The sequence below is a fragment of the Cavia porcellus genome, unplaced genomic scaffold, assembly GCF_034190915.1.
Source record: "Cavia porcellus strain 051 isolate PalLab524CR breed Dunkin Hartley unplaced genomic scaffold, mCavPor4.1 scaffold_23, whole genome shotgun sequence".
Taxonomy (NCBI): Eukaryota; Metazoa; Chordata; class Mammalia; order Rodentia; family Caviidae; genus Cavia; species Cavia porcellus.
Genome location: NW_026947506.1, coordinates 6275631 through 6298475, shown reverse-complemented (window position 1 = coordinate 6298475; position 22845 = coordinate 6275631). Strand labels below are relative to the sequence as shown.

General features: G+C 45.5%; 1 protein-coding gene across 1 annotated transcript in view; it reads right to left on the bottom strand.

Moving 5' to 3' along the window:
* The window catches only part of Bmpr1a (bone morphogenetic protein receptor type 1A), a 118054-nt gene that overhangs the window by 47659 nt on the left and 47550 nt on the right, over positions 1–22845 (bottom strand). Inside the window, exon 2 of the mRNA XM_063233740.1 lies at positions 3170–3282. The gene's annotated coding sequence lies outside the window, so the exon portion shown is untranslated. The remainder of the gene's footprint in view (positions 1–3169; positions 3283–22845) is intronic.

Sequence of the window (22845 nt, the reverse complement as noted above, 5' to 3'; positions counted from 1 at the left end):
CAGACACCAGTGATATGAGCAGGGGGCTACAACACCCTGTGGGCTTTCTGGTCAGTTCCTACTGGACAACTGCAGCACACAGCTAGACCTGCAGATGCAAAGACAGGCCTTTGGCCCACTGTCAGACAAGCAGCTCTGCTGGGCATAGTGGTGCACATATGTAATCCCAGCACTCTGGGAAGCTGAGGCAGGAGGATTATGAGTTCTAGCCTGGCCTGGACAGCTTAGTAAGATCCTCTCATAAAATTAAAGGGCATAGTAACAGCACTAATAGCAGCAACATAAAGTGCCACCAGCACCATGTACCAGGCCAAGACGAGGCACTAACGACAGCCCAACTTCTGATAAGGACTCCTCGGTGCCACCCAGTCACTTCAAGCTGGAGCCGCAGGCCAGTGCAGAGGGAGGAAGGCCCTACACAGCTGCACAGCACGGCGCCCTCCTATGAAGGCTGACTCCATCACCACTGCTGCTGCAGGGCAACCAACAAGGGAGGGCACAGACCAGATGCTTACCCCACACCAAGGTCTGTCCTCCCAGCCAAACTCCCATCTGAAGGGGTGGCACCTCCCAGGCTCCCTGGGACACACAGCAGCCTAGACACACTGCAGTAGTGGGGTAGCAGTCTACTCCCAGGACCCTCCTGCTCAGGTGCTACTTTTCATGATCCCAAAGGGTCAGCAATGGGCTGAACAGGACACAAGGGATCTGAGGGACCAGGGCAGGGACCCCAGCAGACATGCACCCCTGCCACCTCCCATTTCCCCGCCGCTATGCCAGGCAGGTCCACACACCATCAGACGTGCAGGGAGGGCCAGGGCTCCCTCAGTTCTGCTTCTTGGAGATGCTTCCAAAACTAAAGACAGCTCAGCACCTGGAGGCACGCTAGCCACAGGAGTGTTCGTGGTGATGCCCAGGGGACCTTGGGAGATTGCTGGGGACAAGCATCCTTGGTGTCACAATGCAAGGATCCGAAGGGACCATGGCCCGGTGCTCATCATGCATGTGCTGGAACTATACTGTCCCTCCGTCCACGGTCACCACCCCCTCCCCTCTGCTGCCCAGTTCTTTTCTGAGGTCTCCCTTTCAGACCAGGAAGCAGCCCCAGCGGGATGCCCACTGGAGCAGGCTGGCAGAGAGAGCGTGGTGCCTCCGGGGACGCTGCTGCCTGGAGCAGGAAGCTAAGCCACCAGCATGGGGTATCTGTGGTGCTGACAGGAAACGGGGAGGACAGGGGCAGTGTCCACGGCAGCAGCGCCTTCCTGTGTCGTGTAACTCACGCCTGCACCAACACAGACATAATATTCCTTTCCATACACACTGAAAGGGAACCACAAACAAATCCGAGTGGCTTCCTGTGCAAAGGGAGGAGCACAGGCACAGATGGTGAGGGAAAGCCGACACACAGCACACGAGCCGGGGCCTCACCGAACACAGAGCGAGGGCCTGTGTGGACAGAGGTCCGACTCACCGCAGCTGCTGAGCCACTGCGCACACAGACAGACAGGGCCAAGCCTGTCGCTCCGTGGACAAGTCACTTACTGCTGGCCACCAATAGGAGCTTATCTGAATAATCTTTCCCATTAGGATATTTAAACCTTCACCTGTGTGCCACCAGGGGTCCGTACATCCAAGTGCCTGGGGAGAAGTGCTGTGACTACTGAGACAGAAGGGACGAGAACATCAAGGGACAGACTGACAGACAGACAGACAGCTAGGAGGGCTCTGGGTATTCACGGGGAAATCTAACACCCAGCCAAACTAGAAAAGAAATGATGAGACGGAGAGTGGCGGGGCACACCTGTATTCTCAGCACTCTGGGAGGCTGAGGCAGGAATAGCACAAATTCAAGTCCAGCCTGGGCCAATTAGCAGTTTATCAAGATGCCGTTTCACAACAGAGCAAGGGCTGGGTGGGGAGTAGAGCTCAGGGTAGAGGCCCTGAATGCGATCCACAGTACCACAAAAAGGGAAAAGGAAGATGCTAGAAACATTCATGGCCCAATAAGGAGAGACGCCCACAGGGCTGCTCTGGAATTGACAGAAGATGCTGAGATTGTGCATGGGGAGCCAAGAGGTCCCCTGAGACAAGAGGACACTCAAGTGTGGCTCTCAGGGAGCCACGGAGTCAATAATGTGAAGGGCAAGGTGCTGATGTACTGAGCTGCTCTGAAGTTCGGAAATGTCACTGCGAGACATAAAGTCAAAAGAGGTGCTTTAGAAGTGACTGCTGAACTCACAAGAGGACGACAGATAAAGAAAGACTAAAAACATTTCAAAGATAAAAGCTTATGCAGGACCATTATTTAAGAGTAGCAGAGAAAAAAAACTGGGAAGGCATAAAGAAGTGAATTAGAAAAGCACAGGATCATGGAAAACGAAAGGGTGACAAGAAGGAGAAGGACAGGTCCTCTAGCAATCAAAGGATCTGAGCCCTGAGACACGGTATCCGCGGGAGAGCAAATCCAGCAGCTGGCAGCGGACGGAGGACAGGAGGACAGGTGGCAGCAGGGACGAGGCGGGAGGAGGGGCTGGGCCTGCAGCGCCCAGGCTGCCTCCCTAGTCTGCGTGGCCTGTGAGACACCATCCCTGAAGGAGCAGCCTTCTCATCTAGGAATCCCAGCATCCCGGTGGGTTTTAAAATGAGCTTGGCTCCCCGAAAATACCTCCCAGGAGCAGCTCCCAGGGGTCAGGAGGCCAAGCGGGCGGGAAAGGCTGCTTTCTCCGTGTGCACCTTACGGCAGCCCCTACTTCCCAGAGCTGCGTTAGGACCACTGGGAAACAGTGGTGCACACCTGTGCAACCCCAGCGTCCTGGGAGCCTGACAAACATGGTGACCCAGCCAAGATTGTATCTCAAAATTTTTTTGAAAAAGTCTTTTTCTCTTTTGTTTTTAGCTTTTCAAAATTTTTGGTGCTGAGGCCTGAATCCAGGGCCTCCCAGTTACTAGACAAAGCATTCTACCATGGAGCTAAATCCCAGACCTCCAAAATAAAAACTTCACACAGCGTGGGGGTGTGGCTGGGTGAGCCCCCCCCCCCCGTACCCCGCCCCCAGGCTGTAGCATTCCTGTACACAAAGCCTGAAGCAGCTCCAAGCTGCAGCAGCATACAGAAAGGCTCCTTTCATTCTCTGAGGAAGGACGTCTCCACCTAACATCCTCTCCTCACCTTGGAGATGTGGGTCCTGCAGTGCTCTTCCCGTCCTCTTCAAACAGCTTCGACCTATGCTTCCATCTCATGAATTCCAGGACAGTATTAAACTGATGCATATTTTCACAAATCTGGGATAGGAAAAAGAATTTATTTAAGAAGGAATTAGCATTTATCAGAATAACATGTAAAACCAACACTAAAAGCATTTTATGTGTAAAATTACAAATTTTCAAAGTCAATGAAAAGTTTTTAAAAACCCATCACTTTACCATTTTCCCAACCTCTGACCAAGCTAAGTACCCAGTTAGTTCTGTGGGGAAAAAAAGGAATCACCTGTAAAATCTCCACATTAGCTTAACATTTTGCAGAACAAAACACTCATCTAAATTTGGGGGAAAAAAACCAAGGGCTGCTGGGAATTTACAACTCTGTAACATTCAGGGTCCTACTTAGGCAAAAACACATTTAGTACTTAGTATCCCTTTCCCTACTTCTAAATCACGAAGTGTCATAAGCTAGTTTTAACTCATCCCAACGATTACTTGTAATACTGGAGGATTTGGTCCAATTACACAGGATAGATTTACGTGAATTAGTATCATCATGACCCTGTTGGCTCATGTGACAAACATTTACAAATCTAAAAAGATGAAAATGATTAAATTTTTAAATTTAATTTTAAATTAATTTACTATATTATATATGGTCATTCTAAGGGATTTTTTAAAATTTCATTGAATATATCTTTTAACTAAAATTTCAAATTGCCAAGTATTCTGTTTCGTCATTTAAGGTCAATTTTTAAAAGCTAGCTGGGCACTGCCCACGTCCCACTGAAGGTCAGGTGGCTGTGTCACACAGAGGTTTCGTGTCCTAGCGGTAAGGACTGAACTCGTGGCGACGGGCAACCTGACTCGACCAGTGTACCCGACGGAGCCTTCCTCAGGACAGGCGTCTCCCCCAGGCAGACTGCTGCAGAGACCAGCTCGGCCTTTCCTGGTCCGCATGGCCCTGACCCTGAGAGCAGATAGGGTGCTTCATTTGCACCTCAGCGATCTAATGCACCAGCTCCCCACAAAGGACTAGAAACTCACAGGCCACCAAGAAAAACGAAACCTGGACAAGGGGGTTGTTTCTTGGTTTTTCTGTTGCCCAAGATATTCATATTCATAATCTTTTGTTTGTTTGTTTTTGCTTTTAGTGTTTTTGTTTGTTTTGAACCAGGAACCAAACTCAGGACCTTACACTTGCCAGGCAGGTGCTTATGTCACTGAGCTATCCCCAGACCTGTCATAATCTTAAAGAAGCTCCCTTAGATTAATTTAAAAATGCATTATGCTTCCGTTTTAGAAATGGCTTAACGATTGTTCACCAAAGCCATGCTTTGCCACGACACTATTCGTCCCTGTGGTGTGTGAAAGGACAGCGAGGAAGTGACCACTGTATTAAGCAAAATTCAGGTTAATCTAGTCACATAAAAGTAAAGACAGCCCGTGATAAGCCTCTGTTTAAATACGTAGGCAGGTCGTGGTGACATATGCACTAGGGAGGCAGATGCAGCAGGAGGACTGCTATGAGTTTAAGGCCAGCCTGAGCTACATAACGGGGTCAAAGCCAGACTAACTGCAAGACAGGCCCTTCTAAATAAATAAAATGAAATGAAAAATGTAAACACACGAAAGAATTTTCAACTATTCCATCTTCAAAGCTCAAGATGCAAGATTTTCTATTCTTCCTTTTGCACATGTACACTTAACAAACACCAGGAAACTTCCTTAAAAAGATGAGCCTAACAAGCTGAAGATACAGCTCCATTCAGTTCCACGGCACTTGATTAGCAGAGTTGAATCCCCAGCACCACCAAGGAGGGGAGAGAGGGAAGGGGAGCCTACAACATGCTAAGGAAAATCAAGTAAGGTTTTACTGCCTTCAAGGAAAACATGCTTCATAATTTGGTCTACAAATCCATTTTTTACGTACCAGACATAGTACCAATAAAGCTCAGAATCTCCACGATAGAATGCAACAGCAAACACACACCAGTAAACCGGCACATGCCTGGCATGGGACTTAGGATTTAGGCACCTGCAATGCTGCAAACAGCCTCAAACCACTTAATGTACAGTACCTTTTGCTACAGCTTTTAGCACGGTAAACTCCAGTTCAACAAACAAATGATGCTAGTGAAAACCAAACACTACATAAATGTAAGTAATATTTTCACCAGAGATTTTTGTCTCTGAATTTTTCAAGCACATTAATTGTAGAAAATATACTAAAGAGATAATTCTTTGAAAAAAAAACTCATGAACATCTTAATGACTCGGGATAAAGATGAAATCTTCACAAATACAGTCAATATTGTCTAATTCACAGCTGACATTAGCATTTCCTCAAAGCTAACTATTTGAAAATAAATATGGAAAGCTAATTTTAGTCCCACATGTCCTTTATAAAATAGCTTTTCCTCCCTACAGCCACACCACCCTAGACATGCCCCACCTCGCGGAGGCTGTGCAGGGTGAGGCCTAGTGAGTATCTGGATGAGACAAAATACTTTTTACTCTCATCAAAATACACACATTCCTCTTGGCTTTGGGGGGGTACTTTTTAAGACAGAGTCTCACCATGCATTTAACCTCCCAAGTGCTGGGATTACAGATGTGTGCCACCATGTCCTCTTGGTTTTTCAAATTATTAAAGTGGTTAAATTTTAAGCCACCAAGGTACTTTTTCTTTTTCTTTCTTTTTTTTTTTTTGGTGGGGGGGCCACCAGAAATTGAACTCACGGCTTCACGCTTGTCAGGCAAGCACTGTGCCACTGAGCTACCTCCCCGGCCATCAAGCTACTGTAAAGAGCACTGAGGACTGTGGGCAGCTCAACAGCAGGACGTCTACTTCGTGCATGAGAGGCACGGGCTTGGTCTCCAGCGCCGGAAACCTCACCAGTACAGAACCCATCAGCTTCAAACATCCACAATGGACATCGCAGTTATCTTTGACTGTGAGGTACTAGAATATCACCCATTGACTCCTACACTACATAACATTTGCTTCACAGAAAAGAATACAGCATAAATATGCTCTTATCTGGGTTGCAGTCAGGGCTTACAAGGGAATACACTTAATATAGGACATATAATTTATAAAAGTATTTTACAATATTCATCCAAAAAGGAGATTTGGCCATACACTAGAGACTCCAAAGAACCCAGCTGAGGGCCTGGATCCCATGGCAGTGTCCTGCATGAGTCCAGCTGAAGACCTAGCACCCACGGCAAAATCCCACGCGAGTCTATCAAGGACTTGCACTGGGAAGGCACAAAGGACAGCAGTGGGAGCTAGAAAGTCTGTGCAGCAGGGTGAAGTAGCTGTGGCAGCAGGCGAGGGGTCTGCGGTGCGTCCAGGAAGTGATACTCAAGGTAAGAACCAGAGCTCCCCCAAAGAGAGCCGCAGCCATCCTCAGTGACAGCGAGGACCCGAGCTCCTCTGATGATGAGAACAGCCGAGTTCATATCAGGAAACCAGCGTGACGAGCTCCTCCAGGAGAATCCACAGCAGTCTTCCCCTCCAGCTCTCCTCCTGTGCTGTGGGCAATGATCTTCAGGTGCCCTTCCTTCCACGCCCAGCACTATGCTGACACTACACTGTTACAAGGTAACCATTAGTTAATCCATCACGGTATGTAGTCTTTTTTGTTTGGTTTGGTTTTTTGAGACAGGGCCTCATTATGGAGCTCAGGATGGCCTTGAATTCACAGTGATCCTCCTGTGTCAGCCTCCCAAGTGCTGGGATTTACAGACATGCATCACCGCACCCAGCAACTCAGGCTTAAGCCAAAACTTATGAATACTCTTGAGTTTGTAACCAGCCTTGAAAGGGTAGTGGAACTGCTGGTAGGCAGAAGAAGGAGTGATGCTGAGTCTCCCACTCCCCGGCCCTCCGTCAGGTCTCCCCCTCTCAGCACCACAGAAAGCACCTGGACTCCCTACACTGCTTACTGTGTGAACAACACAGCTGGGTTTTCAAAACCCGAACAAAACTACAATTTATATTTTACAAACATTTCTGTTCGAATCTCAAAACAAAAGGCAGTACTGCTGTAACAGTAAAATAATGACACAAAATTTCAAAACAAGATGGGAGGAGAAATCAGATTTGAGAAAGAACCCTCTCCTTAAGTCAGTTCAGCAAGAACCGACTCCCGGAATCCGCTGGCTCCTCCTCCCAGGTGACTCTGGCCTGTCTTCAGCAAGAATCTGGTTGGGGAGGTTTAACCAAAACGCTGCCCCCACACACCCCAGTAATCTTCCATCCACTGGGCCAACCAGATCCTCCGCTCTGAAGCCCCTCCCTCGCCTCCCCCGTTTCTGGAGCCTTCTGCATCCTCTTTCCTCTCCTGCAGGAAGGACTCTGTTGCAATGGTCCCTGTGCCTACACGACGGCCCGTTCAAAGTCCTCCTTTACCAGATGTCACAGGCTGGTGGCACAGCTCCAAAGCAGTGTGCTTGCCTAGCATGGGTGAGGCCAAGGGCTCACCCCCAGCACCTCTAAGGAAAAAATAACCGAATAGCTTTTGCTTTAACAGTACTTGTCCCACAGAAATTACAATCTATTGCCACACAAAAATCTAAACATCTAGCCAGGTGTAGAGGCCACACTTGTAATCCCAGCACTCAGGAGGCTGAGGCAGGAGGATCATAACAAGTTTTGAGACTGGCCTGAGCCACAAAGTAAGCTCAAGACCGCCTGAACTGCATAGTGAGACTCTCTCAAAAACATAAAGATGAAGAAAGAATGGACGTCCCAAGGATTAGACTGTTAGAGAAAGCCAATTTTAAAGCCTCTTGCATTGTAAGATTTTACTTATTAAAGTTTTTAAAATGACAGACCATACAGATAAAAAATAGACTAATGGTTTCTGGTAACATCTTTGTAGCAATATTACTAGTTTTGTTTTTTGGTACCAGGAATTGAACTCAGGACCCTGCACTTGCCAGGCAGGCAATGGGCTGCTGAGCTACATTCCTGGCTACTATTTGTGTCCTAAGGCCACAGCAATCACACAAATCAACACACATGTTTAAATGGTAAAGAACTATTCTACACAAAATGTACCAGTGTCGACTTCTGGTTTATTAAATGTGGGTATGAAGAAACCACTAGGGAAAAGATAAAGGGTACAGGGACCTCTTACTATTTTGCAATTTCCTGTGACTCTTTAACCACTTCAAAATTAAAATGTTTTTAGAACTTACTTTCTAAAAATGTTTCCATTTCTGCTTTCCAGTAGACGTTAAATACTAAAGTAACTGCTCAAAGACTATTCAAGATACATTATTTCTTTGAAATGATCTTTCTTTTAAGTGAATGCCAGTAATACATACATATGTGTGTGTATATGTGTACATACTCATGCATTTTTTTCTTTTTCGCTTAGTGTTTTTTATTTGATTTGGTTTGGGCTTCTTGAGACGGTCTCACTATGCAGTACAGACGGGTCCTGAATTCCTTTATGTAGCCCAGGCTGGCCTTAAACTTATGGTGATCCTCCTGCTTCAGCCTCCCAAAGGTATTACAGGGGTGTCCGACCACAGCCAGCACACATGCAGTTTTGGAATAGCAGAGATCTTCAATGAAACTTCAGTTCTGCAGTGTGGCATAAGGAATGCCCACGGAGAAGGCTCAAGAAGAACAGTTCCCAGGCATTTTCTGGGTTTTGGGTCCCAGCAAGAATGGGCCCTTTCCCTCCTCTGGCCTCCCCGGTGGCCATGTGAGGGTGTGGCTGCTTCTCAGTGCCGGCCCACCTGTCTCTAGGCGACACCTGCGGCAGAACCAACTCCCAGACGACACCTCTCAATGTATTCTTTCCAGAAATGAAGAATGAAACCACTGCTAAATTTTCGTTTTACCTTTTCTCCACAATTGACTATTTGTTTAACCTAATCAGCAGAGAAACATACACTACTCTGTATTTTTTTGTACAGGTTTTGAGAAATTATCAAAGGCCATTTTTTTTTTTAATTAGCTAATTGCTGGGGTTTAGCTCAGCGGCAAATGCCTGCCTGGCAATCCCCAGTACCAAAAACAAACAAACAAAAAACAACTGGCCAGTAAGTAAAGAAAGGTACCACAGAAAGAAAGTTCCTTAGAATAGTTTCTACATAAAACAGTAAAATTCTATTATCTGGAAGGATCAGGGGACTGCAGCTAAGTGATCTCCAATTCTAAAATACGCACCCCTGCACCCCCTCAGCACATAAATTCAGAATCAGCACTGCGACCACCAGCTGAGTCCTGCAGAGAGAGCAGAGCCCTGCGGACGGTGCCCTGGCTCCAAGGGCCACACACGCACTCGCATGTCTCCTTGTTTCCATGCCCGTGTTTGCCTTTGCACCTCTTTATGTTTTTGTTAAGTTTCTCCCCTCTTCTAACAGCTGCCCAGAATGTAGGCTTGTTAGTAACACTTTCCTCTCTGCTTGTACCATGCATCAATGCCCCTCTGGTGCAGAATCTATTTAAAGAAAACCAGGCTGCCTATGACGGCTTGAGGCTCAGGGCATACGAAAGGAACACACCTTGGATCATAAAGTCATTTACATGTTGTGATAATTTTCAAAATAAAGACCACTTCAAGAAGACAACGATGTCACATATGCATGAGTCAGCCCAGGAAAACCCCAAGATAGGTGGGGCTACAGACCAAATCCAGCTCTCCTTCCCTCCCGCCACCTCCAGCGAGTCACTACAACTCAGCACCAGAGGAGACCTCTGATCTTGCTCTTCCTCGCAGAACCTCTTCCTCCTGAACGCCTAATTTGGCCTGATCCACAGCTGTTCAAAAGAGCCCCCACGGCTCCAGCTCCTACCCTAAAGCTCTTCTGTAGAGCCACCACGAGGCACACACAATATTCACAGCAATATTCTCGTGGACAGCAAAAGCCCAGGAAAACCAGATGTCTGACAACAGTAAAATGGATACACTGCCCTGAACTCACAAAATGAAACTTTTTACCTAGTAGTGGAAAAGAAGCAACCTCAGCTAGGTTTGCCACGGCGAATAAGATCTCCAAATATAATGCTGAATGAAAACGAAGTCCAGGAAGAATACATGCACATACAGCTCAAATGTAAGGAAAACTAAATATACATACATGCACGCATACGCACACACATACAAGGGACAGTATCGCTGGCCAAGCAGGAGGGAAAGTAAGAGAGGCATGGATGGCTCCAAGCAGCCGTCACATTTTTAGAAGGTCCAAACAGATCTGTTCACTGTCTATCACCACGGTTGAAAGTGTGCAACTACTTAACATATACCCTTATATGTAAGACAGATTTTAAAATAAAAATTCTATTATAATCTAAAGCTAATATAGTTAAATCCAGTTTCTAAAATCCAAGCATTTATATTTTCAGAATACACCACCATGAAAAAAATTGTAAGTAAAACACTACAAAACTGACTATATACAGTTCAAAACACATACTAGGCTATTAAAAAGGAAGAAAAAGGAACAAGAACATTTTACTTCACCACCTAATGTTACACAGTGGAAAAATACACATGACCATCTAGTATATAGAATCTATTCAAAAAATTTAAACTTGTACTGATCAAAATACAATCAGCAAAGTGGAAGCACCATTCATACACATACACACACACATATTTGTAAATATATTTTTTAAAGGAAAAACTAGATAAAGCTAAATGCAACATATATTCCTAGACTGGTTCTTGAAAATCAACACAGCTATAAAGAACTATTTTGGAGAATACATTTAAATAAGGACACTATATTAGAAAACACTATTGTGTTACAACTAAATCTTTTAGGTGTGGTAATTCAGTTCTTCAGGAAAACCACCTAACTTTTAGGATCTAATTGTCAAGATTTTCAACTCACTTGCACACAGCTCAAGAAAAGAGTATTTTTCTAAAGAGCATTAGAGAAAGTAAAACGTGGCAGCGTTAGCAGACCCACTGGAACAGGGCACCTGCACACTCCTCACCGTCAGAAAGCCGCTTGCTTCTGTGTGCACTGCCCTGCAGCACTGAGGATTAAACGCAGGGTGCCCGGCCCTTCTTATGGGTTCTTATTCCCAGACTCGGTTTGCTAAATTGCTTATGCTGGCCTCAAGCTTTCAGTCTTCCTGCCTCAGTCTTCTGAGGAGCTGAAATTATAGTAAATCAATTCATACTTTTTAAAGTAAAAATTTGGGAAAGTAAGTGCTTTACTTTGTAGCGAGGCTTAGAAGTTGTGTTGATTTGCAGAAGTTACTAAAATCAAAACTGACAGATTTACAAGGAAGTTCCAAAAGACTTTCCTCAATCAGCAAATTTTAATATTTTCTGGAAATTACAAATTGTAAAATGAGTGAAAAATTAGACTGAGCTTAGAATGTCAACGATCATGCCTATGCTTCACAAATACACTCTCGCAAGCAATCTGAGGGCATCAACTTTTTTTTGTAATTCATGTATGTACTTTTTATAAAAATTTTATTTGACACTGTTGAAATAACCACACTGATACATTAAAATAGTTATTTCTAAATGTTGTATTTAGCAAATAGAATAGTTTAAGTTCTTTTTCAAAACAGATATATTTTCTAATCATGCATGGTCTGAGACTATATTTAAAATCTTTCCAGCATTGCCAAGGCAATATAATAAAAGGTGGAATAAATTCCTTTATATAGGTACAATGTCCTAAAAGCTAATTATAATGCATAAAAAATGGATAAATATCTGTCACCTGAAGGATGCACTGCTGATGTCAGACTTTAATCCAACTAACCTCTCATGTAATATTTACCTTAATTATTATTTACTAAAATCTTATCTTCATCAAAAATCCAACTGCCTTCCTTTAAAGATGTGTGAATCAATAAGCCTGAAGAAATGTCATTCTAAAAATTACAGAAAATAAAATCATTTTCGGTTGAGAGCACCCAGGTGCAGGCCCACCTGTCCAGGATAGGCGAGCTGGCCGCTTGCCACGGAGGGAGGCAGTCGAGACCCTTCCTCCCAGGCCACGTCAGTAGGCGGGTGAACAACAGGGAGGAAAGTGTCAGCCAGGAAGCCTGCACTTAAGTTCTCGCCCCCATGTGATGAGAAGCAGGTAGTTAATTACTGTGCTGTGCTGGTTCTTAAATAAGGGAGTCACACACCTAAGGGAGGGGCCTGTGGGCAGGATGGGCAGCAACTAGGGCAGCCAAGATTTCAGAAGGCAGCAGCAACAGGTCTGGAGGAGTCTCCGCCAATTGGAAGCAACGATCTCAACCAACACACATAACCCGGCAGCCTAGCGAGACCACCACCCCCTTGCAAAATCGTATCATGTGCGTCTGGGATGACACTCGTGAGAATACCATCAACAGGAAGGTAAGAATGAGAGAGGAAAACACAACCACCGTGTCTTTATCATGTGCTAACACCCTTTAGTGGTACTTCTTCAGGAAATTTTTAAAATTTAAGGCATGCAGTAGCTTCCCACCCGTGTAATCAACATGAGTAGTCAAACCACAAATGTACTGAAATTAGAATAACGGCACCAGACAACAGTACATTCATGAACATCAGCTGAGGAGTAGAAACACCACCGCTCTACCGTGGAAACATCACGGAGGCTGCCTTCCAAGGCCTGGCGGGACCTGACAGCAGGCAAGCAGGGAGGGGCTCAGGTTCAAACACAGAAACAGGCTCCACCAAGCAGCCCAGGAAGGTGCCCTGCGGCAGGCCCCGGCCCCGCCTGAACTCTGGGTTCTATGCTGGGGAAGCAGAATCATCAACATAGGATCTCACCAAGATGAAACGCACAGCCACACAGAGGCCTGTGCCGACGAGAGCTGCTTCTCCCAGCAAGTGCAGAGGACCACAGGACCCTTCTCAGCACAGAACGTCCCGCAGCCACCGCCCAGATGCCAGGTCCACACTCCATTCTCCAGGAGCAGACGTAAAGAGAAGAACTCCCCTCCTTACCTGCCATGCTCCTTTAAGTAAGCTGGTGACCTCCTCTGTACCCATGCTGTAAAACTGGGACGGGCACTGCACACATCTCCAAGGAGTTAGCACAGCTAAGGCACTTAGGATGAGCACCAGGCCAACATGGAACCCCGTCTAAGCACCAGCTACTGCCACAGTTCTCAGAAAACACTGGACCCCTCTCGACGGGAAGACAGGTGGCGCTTAACGACAATGCCCACTAGCACTGAACACCGCCTGGGGTTTAAGAACTCGTGAATGGTCACAATGACTCATTAAAGGAGCCAACAGATGGGCTGTCTACTCTCCTTCAATAAAGCGGTTTCACTAATTCCCACCCCAAACACCAGGAATCAGGAGATAAGCCATACATATCCCGCACATATACCACACATATACCAAAATAACACGGGTGAAAACGGAAAGACTGAGGGCATCCATGCAGACATGCACATGCATGCTCTCCACATGTTCACTCGTGCCCAGCCACGCCACACACTGTCGTCAGGTTAAAGAGCACCGCCTCTCCAGAGGTTATAAAACAGCGTGCATAAAACGTGTGCAAAACACTCACTCACCCAGCATTCTACTAATGAAAATCTGTATTTAAAAATCATGATGTGCACACTCAGATTTTGCTACATGGATGATCTCAACATTTTAATGACAGCAAAAACAGCAAAACAAAATGGTATTTTGTCACAGGAACCATACAATATTGCAGCAGCACTTTGCATTTCTTAAATGCCGAGAATTATTTTTCAGGTGCTACCTCATTTGACACATAAGGCAATTCCAAAGTCAGATAAGAACGCTATCTCTATTTTCAAGGTGAGGAAACTGAAACCCAAAGTAGTGACGTGTCCCAGGCACACAGCTAGGGAGTAACTGGAGCCAGGATTTGAAAGTGGGCAGTTTTAACTCTCCAGCCACTCGCTCACTAGGTTACACTGCAGAAGAATGAAGACGTGGAAATATGTTCACAATCCATTAAAACAGAAAAAGAGCAGGTAACAAAAAAGCAAGGCATGATTGATTATTTTTAAAAAGGATATACCCCCAAACTTAACGATGTATTGCCGGGACTATAGCTGATACCTTTTTTCTTCATTCTTTACTATATTTACCAAATTTCCAGTCAGAAGATAAAATTTTTTAAGTGAAGTTCCTCTAAAAATAAGTTTTAAAATGATAACTTGAGATACTGCAAAAAGGACAGCAATAAAACCCATGATGAACTGGGCCGCTGATAAATCCAAGAGAAGGGAGAGGCGCAAACGCAGCCGCGGCAAGAAGCCAGCAGCAGCGACAGTGGCCACTGAGGCACAGACACCCGGACTGAGGGTCTGGAGACAGAGCAGAACGGCACAGCACCCTGGGGCGGCAGCAGCAGCGGAGAGGCGGGAGGGTCTGCTGGCCCATTCCGGATCTGAAGGAAATCTGCTGAGGGCTGAACGAGCAAGAAGGGGAGAAATGACACAATGAATGACCCTGGGAAGCAAGATCTAAGCTCCTGAGACAGGACCCCTCGCACCACGAGACGGGGGAGGGGCCTCGGGAAACAGAAGAGAACTTACGGTGAGAGATCTTTGGCATGCCCCGGGAACTCGGTGGCCTTGAACTTCCCCAAGTAGAGCAGAAGCCATGGAAAACAGTAGGGATTCGGCTCAGAGTGAGAAGCAAGGAACGTCGGGAAAGGAAGGCAACCAGGTTCACTGCTACCACGGGGAGCAGAAATACCTGCCCAGCCTTCCCATGGCCCCAAGTTCACAGCCAGACGGAAGCCAGTCCTGCAGGGAGCAGGGCAAGCCTTGCTCCCACGGCTGGCGCACACAAGCCACCCACTCAGACAGCGGAGCAGCCAGGTGTGCCTGCGACTATCCCGCTACCATCTAAATAAAGGACAACAGCTGCGCCCAGGAAGCGAAGGGTGCAAGTCCCACTGCTCCAGGGACCAGCAGCACTGTCAGGGAAGCACCAGGACACAAGCCAAAGCTTCCAGTGGATCAACAGGAAGCTACTTCTTCATTATAATAGGAAAATTTCCCGATATTGGCAAAGTGCTAAGAACCATGTTTGTTGGTGATGGGTTTTTTGTTTTTTGGTTTGTTTTTGTTTGTTGGCTTGTTGGTCTGAGACATAGTCTCGGTATGTATTCCAGGCTAGCCATGAGCTCACTATGCAGCCCAGGCTGGTTTTGAATTTTGCAGCAATCCTGTTTCAGCCTCCCAAGGACTGGGATTACAACCAGCAAACACAGTTTTGTGGCGGATGTTTTCTGGGTGTTTCGTTCTGTTCTGTCCTGTTGTTTGGAGACTGGGTCTCACACTGTAGTCCAGGCTGGCCTCCCTCTCCTGAGTGCTGGGGTTACAGGTATACACCACCACACCAAGCTGCAGTACCATTTTAAATACACGTTCAGAGATCTTTAGAGATGAAAGTAGCTTCTAAAAGTAAGTAGCCAGCAAACAAACAAACAAACAAATAAAAACAAGCCTCAAGCTCTTCATTACCTGTGTAAGGTCAGTCTCAGACACAAAAAAGCAGGCTAGGGATCTAGCTCAGCAGCACAGTGCCTACCTGGCAAGCATTAGGTCATGAGTTCAATTCCTAGTACCAAAGCAAAAAAAGGCAACTTGATGCCCAGTGCTTTACATACTCTCACAACCTAATCCTCAAAACAAGTCTACAAAATACACTGATACACGTCACCACCAATCAAGGCTTGGGGGAAGAGCACTGAACAAAAATAACTCCCCAAATACTGGCTCCTTGAAAATTATATCCTACTTTACTAACTGTATCTAACTGAAGTTAAGTTTTCTGTGAGACAAGATTCAAATTCAAATACATCTTCGATCACTCAAACTACGATTCTGGCATTTATAACAGCTGTTCAATAGATACTGAAAACAACTTTCACATCTATCTAAGTTCCTCAGTTTTAAAGAATGCTTTTTTTCAGATTTAGAGAAAACAATCCTAAAATACATCTGGAACCACAAGAGACCTAGAACAGAAAGGCAATCCTGAGCAACAAAGACAAGACAGGGGGCATCACAATCCCTGACTTGAAATTACACTATAAAGCTACTGTGATAAAGACAGAGTGGTACTGGCAAAATATTTTTCTCCTTTCTTCTGTTTTTTTCCTTTTTATCGGTACCAGGGATCGAACTCACGACTGCCTGCTTGCAAGGCAGGCGCTTATGCTGCTGAGCTAAATCCCCAGCGGCAAAAAATTTTTAAAAAGATCTAGAGATCAATGGAACAGATTAAAGATGCAGAAACAACTCCAGACACACTACACCACCTTATCTTTGACAGGTGCCACACACAGTCACTGCAAGAAAGACAGCCTCTTTAATAAACGCTGCTGGAAAAACTGGCTGTACTCATGCCAAAGACTAGAACTTGACCCATATCTTTCACAACGCACTAAGCTCAAATCAGAATGATCAAAGAGCTTAATACTGAAACAAATACATTAAATCTGCTGGAAGATAGAGGAGGTAAAATTCTTGAAGACACTGGTGTAGGCAAAGACTTAATGAACAAAACCCAGATTGCACAGGAACTATCACAAAAATTCAACAACTGGGATCGCACCCTATTGAAAAGCTTTTGCACAGCAAGAGAAACCACCACAAGTGAAAAGACAGCACACAATGTGGGAGGAAATGCTTGCCAGTGTTCCTCAGACAAAAGATTACTATTGAGAACATATAAAGAACTCAAAAAAATTCAGTCCCCCCAGATTCAAAGACCCAATCCAAAAACAGACATTTGAGATGAACACATACTTCTCGGATGAAGAAATACAAACAGCAAATAAATGTGTGAAAAAATATTCAACATCATTGGTCATCCAAGAGATGCAAATTAAAACAATACTCAGATTCCACCTCACTCTGGAAAGAATGGCTATTATCAAAAAATCAACCAATAACAAATGCTGGAGGGGCTGTGGGGAAAAAGAACACTTCTCCACTGCTGGGGGAAGTACAGACTGGTGGAGATTCCTCAAAAAGCTAAGACTAGAGGTTCCATTTGACCCAATTATTCTCCATCTGGGTGTCTTCCCAAAAGACCAAAAACATACCACAGCACTATATGTACACCATGCTTATAGCAACACAATTTATAAATAGCCAGATCTTGGAAACAACTTAAATGCCCATCCACTGAGGAATAGATAAAAAAGATGTGGTGTTTTATACAATTACTACTCAACCATAAAGAAGATAAACTTGAGACTTCTATAGGTAAATGGATGCAACTTGAGAGCACTCCTAAGTGAAATAAATCAGACATGCATGTGTACAAATCATATTGTCTCACGTGAGAAGCTGAAACAACATATATACAAGTATGCATGTATATATAAAAAGATAGCTAATATAGTTTTACTACTGATTTCTCTTGAGCTCACTGAAGAAAAAGATTCGTGCTGATACTATTCAGACAACTGAATGCAGATTCTTGTGCTCTGGCTCAATAATCTGGGGACAGCAATGCACAACGTACACACCACTGTTGCCTCCTGATTGAAGTGTTTTGAAAGTTTGTTTTATTTTTCTCTTTGAAATAAATGGATTAAAAAAGAAGAAGAATGCTTTTTGTAGGCCAGGTGTGGTGACCTACACCTAAAATCTTGGTAGGCTGAGGCAGGGCCGGCCTGGGCTACATAGCAAGCTGAAGCCCTGCCTAAGCTACACAGTGAGACTCTGTCTCAAAAACAAAACAAAACCTAAAGAATGTTTTCTGAGAAATATAAATATTTTGCCATCTTGTTGCCCTCACTGTAGGAAATGACTTTAACACTTCTCCTTCTAATCACTTTGTACGTTGAAAACAGTAACTGAGCTGAAAGAGAATCTGAAGACCGGAGAGGTGTGCCAGTTACTTGTCGAGGCATTTAACAGCAGTGTTCGCAGGCTGTCTGTCTGTGTTTTCTGGGAGGTCTGCTCACTCACAGATCGAGGAACGCTGGAGAGCGAGGAGGCTGGGCACTAGCTCTGCTGGTCAGCAGTCACCAGTGAAGGCATGGTCCAGGGCAGGTGTCTCCTCGTCGGGGATTTCCACAGTCACTCAACCTCCTTACACAGGTTACAGATCTACTGCAGGATCTTCTACTTCTTCATCATTTGGCACTAGCAGCTTCTGTTTTCTAGTTTCCATCTTACCTAAGTAACCTCATTTGTTTGCATACATTTGCTCGTAGTACTTCTTTACTTGTGTAGCAACGTTCTTAGCAGCGTTACTCATGGCAGCTGCAGTGTGGAACCAACTCAAGTGTCTGTCAGTACTTAAATGAATAAGTAAAAATATGGTCCCGCAGTCAGGTTATGCCAGCCTAGCAATGTTCTGGTCAATGCCTGGCTGCGTGCACCACAGCGCTCCCATCAGACCACACTGAAGCTCAGAAAGCCCTCTGCTTACTGGTGCTCTAGCTTTGGATCAGCTGGCAGTGCACGTGTTACTCACACATTTGTGGGGATGGTGCTATAAACAAATCTACTGTGCTGTCAGTCATATAAAAATGTAGCACATAGTTATGGACAGCACATAATACCGATAATAGGATGTTACTGGGTTATGTATAAACTATACTATGTTTTTAATTGTTAGTTTAGAATGTGCTTTTTATTTATAAAAAAGTTTACTATAAAACAGCATGCTGAGTTATGCTAACAGCAGCCCCACATGTCCTGTGTTTACTGTACCTTTAATGCATCAAGAGGTCACATCAGGACCGCCTATGCCTCTCAGCCCACCCAGGTTTGTGGGAGCACTTTATGGCGTTCAGACAATGGCAAAATCACCTCACAATGTCTTGGAGCAGATCCTGCACGAGTGATGCGGCCTACACACACACGATGGCATATCACACTGCATCCTGAAGGACGGGACAAATCCTTCAGGACATGATGCTGGTGAAAGAAGCCGATCACCAAAGGGAAAGCACCACAGAGTACTTACACAGAGTCCTTAGAAACAAGCTGGCTGCCAGGACGGGAAAGAGGTAGTAATCAGCCTCCCTCGGTTGCAGAGTGGACAGAGCTCTGCAGATGGATGGTGCTAGGCTGCACAGCATCACGAACGGACGAGGGTTAGGGTGGTGAGCTACAGGCATGTGCACCCTAATGCTACCACAGTGAAAAAGAAGAGGACTGGGGCACGGGTGGTGGTGAAGCGCTTCCTCATGAAGACGACACACTCATCTTTTTCCTCTTGTACACACGCCTGACAGACAGACAGACACACTGCTACTCTGCTCTCTCCTCTACCAGTTCTGTCTGGTTTGTGAACCCTGACTGGACACTCGGTGTAGGTGGGGCTTGCAAACTGGCCGGCTTTCCCTGTGGATACCTGGGCAGTGGCCTGCATGCAGAAGGAGCCCCTCCAGCCCAGGCCCCGCTCATCTCATCCCTGGAGCTCTGCGCTTCCTAGGAGAGTCCCAAGCCTCACAGGTGGGGGCAGCCCTGCAGCTGGCAGCTGGCAGCAGCAAGCGGAAAGGGCGGACAGGAGAAGGTGAGCAGCAGGTGGGCTCGTGCCTCATCTGTTTACAGTGGATATTTATCTCTGGTATTCTCGCCAAACCTAGAGTTCCACCGACTCAGTTTCTCTAGATAGTCAAATACCCGACTCTTGCAAAGATGAGGGAATGGTACTGAATTGCTCTAAGTAGGGATCAGCGCTACTCCGGAGGAATACCTCTCACACAGCGTGTGTGTAAGTTTAAATTTTCTTGCAGCCTCATGGAAAAACCTAAAGAAAGCTAAAATTAATTTTCATGTATTTTGGTTGGCCCAGTGGATCCAAGATGTTATTTCAATATGTAATTGGCATAAAAACTGCTGTGAAGATATTTCACATTATTTTTTTCACACACAAGACTTCCAAGTCCAGTATATTCTTCCAACCTGCAATACATCCCCACCAGGGCTAGCTACATTTCCAGGGTCAACAGTCACATGGTGCTTGTGGCAATCACACACAGCTCTGCAGCAGCGCCACAACACACCCTCTCTACACGTTCACTCTGTCTCATGCAATACATCCAGCGTGGTCAGCAGGATCTATCCAGTCCTGCAAGAGTCCAGGCTATGAATGATTTGGGGATGACGATGTACTATGTATGTATTACTGCTGCCCCTGACTGACATGTTTTGACTTTTTGTTTTCTTGAAATTAAAGATTTGCAGGGGGGACCAAGCTGACCACCTTGTCCTGCACCAAATGAATCACCTCGCTAGGTACCGCCTATTCAGGGAGACATCAGAGAATCTTCACAGACTTTCACTGTGCCATCCAGAAGCAAAGTCTGGCCTGTGGCCCCTCCTAACTGCGAGAGGCCAAGACGTGAAGCATCTGAAAGGAAAGGCTGTGGGTGAGCACTGACCACGAGCACAGGCGGGCATCTGGCTGCAGGGATGAGGGTGAGGCGGAACAGCTCAAGTCTGAGGCTCAGGCTTCCAGCCATCGCTGTTCACTACACAGACAGTAAGCCAGCCCTCAGCCAGAACTGTGACCTGTAGTCACAGACAAAGCTGGCCCCTGCGAGGCTGATCTGCCTGGTCCACATCCCGGTATAAGGCAACAGCGAGCACAGACTCCCTGGAAAGTGCAGATGAAGCCAGGGCAGGCAGGCTCCAGCACCTTCCCACCCATCACTCCAAGGCTTGGGAAGACAGAAATGCTGTCGGAACCACCGCGTCACCTCCAAAAAATTCAGGAAAACCAGTTCCAGCAAAAATGATCCATGAAAAGTTTCAGGCCCAAATCTCAAATAAGGGTCAGGGGGCATGGGCAGTGTCTTTACAGACAATGAGAGCACACCCCAAGGGGCAGGCACCCGCAAGATAAAACCTGTAACTACTACCTGAAAACCAATGAGAAACATTCAGAATATTGTACAGAGCCTGAAAACATCAAGGCTAGAGAAACTCAGAACATGACTCACTAAACAGTTAGGCAAAAGAATGTCAGAAGCCAGGCCTGGTGGCACACACCTGTAACCCCAGCACTCCAGGAGGCCAAGGCGAGAGAATCACAGGTCTAAGACCAGCCTGGACAACTGAGCGGCTTTCCAAACTCTGCCTCAAAATAGACGACACGTGGATGGGGCTGCAGCTCACTCCCAAGGCACTGGGTTCACTCGCTCGTACCACTAAAACAAAAAGAGGGGACACAACAGTGAACAAACACTACAGATAATGTCTAAATGCAGTGTAAAGCGAGTAGGATAATCCTGGAAAATAAAGGCGAAATGAAGAGATTCTAGGAAAACTGGCAACGCTTCTTTCAATATTGTATTAAGAGGAATTCCTGAAGAAAGTCAAAGCAAAGACATGGCAAATACTAAAAGATGTAATTCAAGACCAATTTATGAAAATAAAAAAGACCAGAAACTATATATTTAAACATATTGAGTCAGAAGAATTAACATCAAGATACACTGTAGTAAAATTACAAGTCTTTAAAGAAAAAAAAAAAGACTATTTGGCCATCTAGGTAAAAATGTCAAGAAATGTATCAGGAAAAGAAACTATATTATCAACAAATTTTCCATCAGCAAGAAAAAAATTAAAGTATTCAAGAAAATAAAATGAAAGTCAAGATTCTTAAATCAGAAAAACTAATTTTTAAATTTTTTTTTTTTTTTTTTTACTTTTTAGGTACAAAGAATCAAACTCAGGGCCTTGCACTTGCCAAGCAGGTGCTATGCCACTGAGCTACATCCCCAGCCCCAGGAAAACTAATTTTTAAAGTACAAACAATGTATGTATCATCATTACACAAAAAATAAGGGAAAACTGTTCCCATGAGCCCTTACAGCAGCAAATCCACTACACAGGTGCTTCAGAGAACCCTTGGGGGGGCGGGGGGCAAGCTCAAGATGCTGGTGAGCACCCCAGCTGCATGCAGACTGACAGGAAGGGTAAGGAAGAGCAAGCACTCCGATGACTTTGTGACCTGGAAGAGATTCTGCAAGGTAATGGGGGGCAGGGGAAGCAACTATACATTTTTAGCTGCAGAACAGTTATTTTTTTTTAATTTTTTTTTCTGTCTTTTTTTCATCGGTACCGGGGATCGAACTCACGACTGACTGCTTGCAAGGCAGGTACTTATGCCTCTGAGCTAAATCCCCAGCCCCAGAACTGTTATTTTAACACTGCAGATATTCATGTGACAAAACAAATGAGTAGGATGGAATGTTCTTGAAAACCAGGATTCCCCATTCCTACCTGCCAGCCCTGCCAGCCCAGTGAAAACACTAGAAACAAACCCTAATTTGACAGTCATGAACATCTGAGCATCTCAGCAGCCCCTACTGTGGGTGCAAAATACCACTGCCTGCTGAAAACCACAGTGAACACAGTGCGGCTGCAAGTCCCCTGAGATACTCCAGGGGTGCAGCAGGAATGGCAGCCGCTCCTGGAGTGTCTCCCTTTTTTAAAGGTAGTAGGGAGGGAACTAATGAAACACATCTGAGTCACCTTAAAAGAACTGAGAAACAAACCTCGAGACTCTCCCAGTGGCCAAAAGTGGGACAGTCTGAGCTTGAAGAAGTCTAAGAAGTACGATAGGTTGAAACGCCCCACGGATGTGTTTACATCTCTGAGTTCATAACTATACAGAAGAGAAATCAGTCACCTTCAGTGAAGACCGAGGCCCAAGTCATGATTTTAAA